The sequence below is a fragment of the Mustela putorius genome, unplaced genomic scaffold, assembly GCF_011764305.1.
Source record: "Mustela putorius furo isolate JIRA1106 unplaced genomic scaffold, ASM1176430v1.1 tig00537350_pilon_pilon_pilon, whole genome shotgun sequence".
Taxonomy (NCBI): domain Eukaryota; kingdom Metazoa; phylum Chordata; class Mammalia; order Carnivora; family Mustelidae; genus Mustela; species Mustela putorius.
In genome coordinates this window covers 20,165,292-20,169,193 of record NW_025422471.1, presented here as the reverse complement: position 1 = coordinate 20,169,193, position 3,902 = coordinate 20,165,292, and positions in this window count along the sequence as shown.

Genomic DNA, 3,902 nt, shown 5'->3' with positions numbered 1-3,902 from the left:
CTCCATCCTCTGTATGACTCAAAGCAGTGTTGCTGGTGTCCTTGGAACTGCATAGCTAAAGTAAGTCATGTTGGAGGCTCTATAGGGACGGTGAGTCTGGGCAGGAATGGGAGAGGTACTTATGGAAGATGCACATCCATCTTTCTAGCCAAGGAATTTTAGTTAAAATAGTGTACAGAAGAGATACTTTTTTGTTGTACTTTGATTTTTTTTTACACCCGTTTTATGGAGATGTAGTTGACATATACCATTTCATGAGTTTATATATATTTTTTAAGATTTTTATTTATTTGTCAAAGACAGAACACAAGCAGGGGGAGCAGCAGACAGAGGAAGAAGCATGCTCTCCGCTGAGCAGAGAGCCTGATGCGGGGCTCGATCTCAGGACCCTGGGATCACGATCTGAGCTGAAGGCAGACACTTTACCTACTGAGCCACCCAGGCACCCCATCATTTCTTGAATTTAAAGTATATACTGTGTTGATTTGATACTCTTTCATACTATAAAATGATTATCACCATAGTATTAGCTAACATCTCCATCATGTCACATAATTACCATTCTTTGTGTGGTGAGAACAAATAAAATGTAATCACTTAGGAACTTTCAGGTATATAACACAATATTATTAGCTTTAATAAATATGTGCATTAGATCCCCAGATCTTATGCATCTTATAACCATAAGTCTATAGTTAAAAGAGATAATTTTCAGTTGCCAGGGTCAAAATGCACCATCTCATGCCCTGACAGTGTTTGCATTGCTGTTCTTTGGATGAAGTCTTCTCTTAAACTGTTAAAACCAACTGTGTCTGTTTTTCTAGCTTCTAGCCTCCCATCTTGCAACCTTCTCTGTCCACAGGTCTGCCTTGTAAATCTATGCCCTGGATTTGGTTCTCTGCATCCTATGACTCTCTATATGGCAGAAGGGAGCCAGTAGGGAAATGGAAAATAGCTTTCCTCCTCTGGTCTTAGAGCAGAGAGGACTAAGCTGCTGCTCCATATCTCTCTTTTGTTAACAGGCCCTACCCTGGGGCTGGGAAGACAGTCTGTGGTAGATTATTTGCAGAGGGGCCACCAGTATTCCCCTCTCTCCATCTTTATCCTTTGTGTGATATCACTTCCCTTAAAAAATGGACTGTATTTCCCCGGCATTTGAATCTGCCCTGGCCTGATGATTTGCCTTGACGAGTAGAATGCAGCAGAAGTGATAAAGGGCTGATTCTGAGCCTAAGCATCCACTTGTTCTTCCGGAATCCTCTTCAGCTGCCAAGTAAAAAATTATGAGGCAGAGCCTGCTAGAGGATGAGAGACCACCTGGAAGAGAGATGAACCATCTGAGCTGAGGCCATGCTAGACTAGCAAGCCTCCAGCTGACCCAGCAGCTGACCATGGTTGTCTAAGTTAGCCCAGCTGAGACCTGAAGAACTGCCAAGCTGAAGTCAGCCTAATTGCCCACCTGCAGAATTTTGAGCTAAAAATGGTTGTTTCAGTCACTGGGTCTTGGAGTGGTTTGTTATGCAGCCAGAGCTTACTTATTTGTCATCAAGGTTAGAAGTATTTTCAAGTTAGCAGTTATTTCCACATCTGAATTATCACATTTTCTACATAAAAGGAGAGAAAGAGCAGAGGATGAAGCATATATGGAAGAGAAGAGATATAAAAGAAGAAATATAGAGTCAGGATGCTATTATTCTCAGCCAATTCTGGTTATAATCCAATTTCTTCTCCCACTAAATCACTTACAGTTCAGCAGGAATCTTTTGTTTTCAAGACTCAGAAACTCCCTACACTAGCTTAAGTAAAAAATTTGTCTCAGGGGAATCTCATGGGTTCCCAAGAGTCTGGGTCCCAAGACCTAGCTGGGTCTTCCTGAGTGACTAACCTGGAACTGGCATATAATGCAGAACCAAAGGAATGACATTCTCTGCTTGGTTGTCTTTCCATGCCTTTCGCTTTGGTGTAAGATCTCGTATCACTTCTGCCTGCTTGCTTCACTTTTTCTTTTCTCAGTTTTCTGAGTGCCCATAGCTTCATCATGCCTATTCCAAAATAGCCTCGGCTTCAAGTCTTCATGACCTACTAGCTCACTTTCCATAAATTTAAATTCCCAGTCAGAGAGAATCTAGTTGGTCTTCTGTGGTCCCTTAGGTATGCTTGAGTGGTCATTGGCAGGGCCAATAAAAATACCCTTGTGTTGACATTGGGCAAGCATCTTTTGTAAGAAACAGAAGATTCGATTGCTCTTCTTAATGTCTCCTGTTGGCAGGAGTCCCCACCCTGAGTTTCTGGAATTCCGTTTCTACAAGTCACTGGCAGATTTTTTACCCTTGCCTTCCAGTGGAAGAACCCCTTCTGCATCCTTCTATTGAGGAATATGAATGAGAATGATCAGCAGTTTCCTTTCCTGATAGGCTAGGGCAGGGATTAGAACACTTTTCTTAGCCCATTGCTTTCTGCTCCATATGCATTTATGGTGCTCTTGGTGTCCCAAGATTTAGTTCCAGCCTCTCCTTCATATAAAGCTAGCTTCCAGTGCTATAGTGTTGTATTCAGCATCTGGGTCTGTCTTTTTTTTTTTTTTTTTAATTCTGTTTTTGTTTTGTTTTATTTTACAACAGTCAAAATCTAAAAGGCTGCTGGTTGAGACACTCTCTGGTGGCAATTTATAGTTACATGGATTTTATGGACTCAACATTTTTTGAAAACAAATCTGAGTATTGACATATGGTTACCAGGTCTATATTTTGCCACATAAGGTCATTACAAGCTCCCATATTCAATTCAATCATCATCATTTAATGTTGGATTGAAACCTAGGAAATTGCTATTTTTGTAGGTCAAAAATAGTTAAGTATTGGCAATTTCCTGTGGTTCAGTATAGTATATTAAAGCATATTTTAACGCGAGAACTATAGAAAGGATATAATCCTATAAAAAATGATTAGCCTTTACAATGCTTTTATTTAACTTTATGAGAAATGCACTATACTTTCCTTAATTTCCTCGTTTCCTGAATAGACCATGAAAACTTCATCAAGGTATAGCACTACTTTTTGATGTTTTTTTTTTTAATCTTAATTTTTAACTTTGTTGTTGTTGTTTTTAGTTTCCAGATTTTATTTAAATTCCAGTTAGTGGGTGGTGGAGTTATGGACATTGGGGAGGGTATGTGCTATGGTGAGTGCTGTGAAGTGTGTAAACCTGGTGATTCACAGGCCTATACCCCTGGGGCTAATAATACATTATATGTTTATTAAAAATATTTTTAAAAATTATAAAAAAAATAAGTAAATTCCAGTTAGTTAACATTGGTGTGTGTGTGTGTGTGTGTGTGTTTTAAATACTGGTCTAGTGAAGCATGTCTGTGTGATCCTCCTAGGATAAATTTCACACCAAGAATGCTTTTTTCCTAGCCTCTGAGGTAGGGTTCTGGCCCTCTCTCTGGCCAAAGTAATGCTCAGAGGCCCTCTTAAGTGGTTGTTGGGTAAATTCTTTACTAGCACCCATCTTGGGTATTTGGGAGCCATGTTTGCTGCACCCAGCTCATTGTCCCATTCCCACTCATACAGTACACAGTCACATTTACAAAAGGAACCTCAGCCACCTCCCAAGGCTCCTCGGGGAAATATGCAAACCAGTTTTCCATCAATCAGGAGTTAAAGATTCTTCCCTTGGATTGTGTTTTTTTACACAACTTTTCTATCATCTTAGACAACTCCCTCATCACCCTCTATTTCCTACACAAGGGATCTTAGTCTCTCTTATAAGCAAGATCCAGACAGATTGTATAACAAACTGGCTTTAGCTATTAAAAACATCTTTTTAGCTCTTGGCACAACAAGCAAAACCACTCCTGATGAAAAGAAAGTCTCTCTCTCCCATATGGTTCTCTAAAGAAG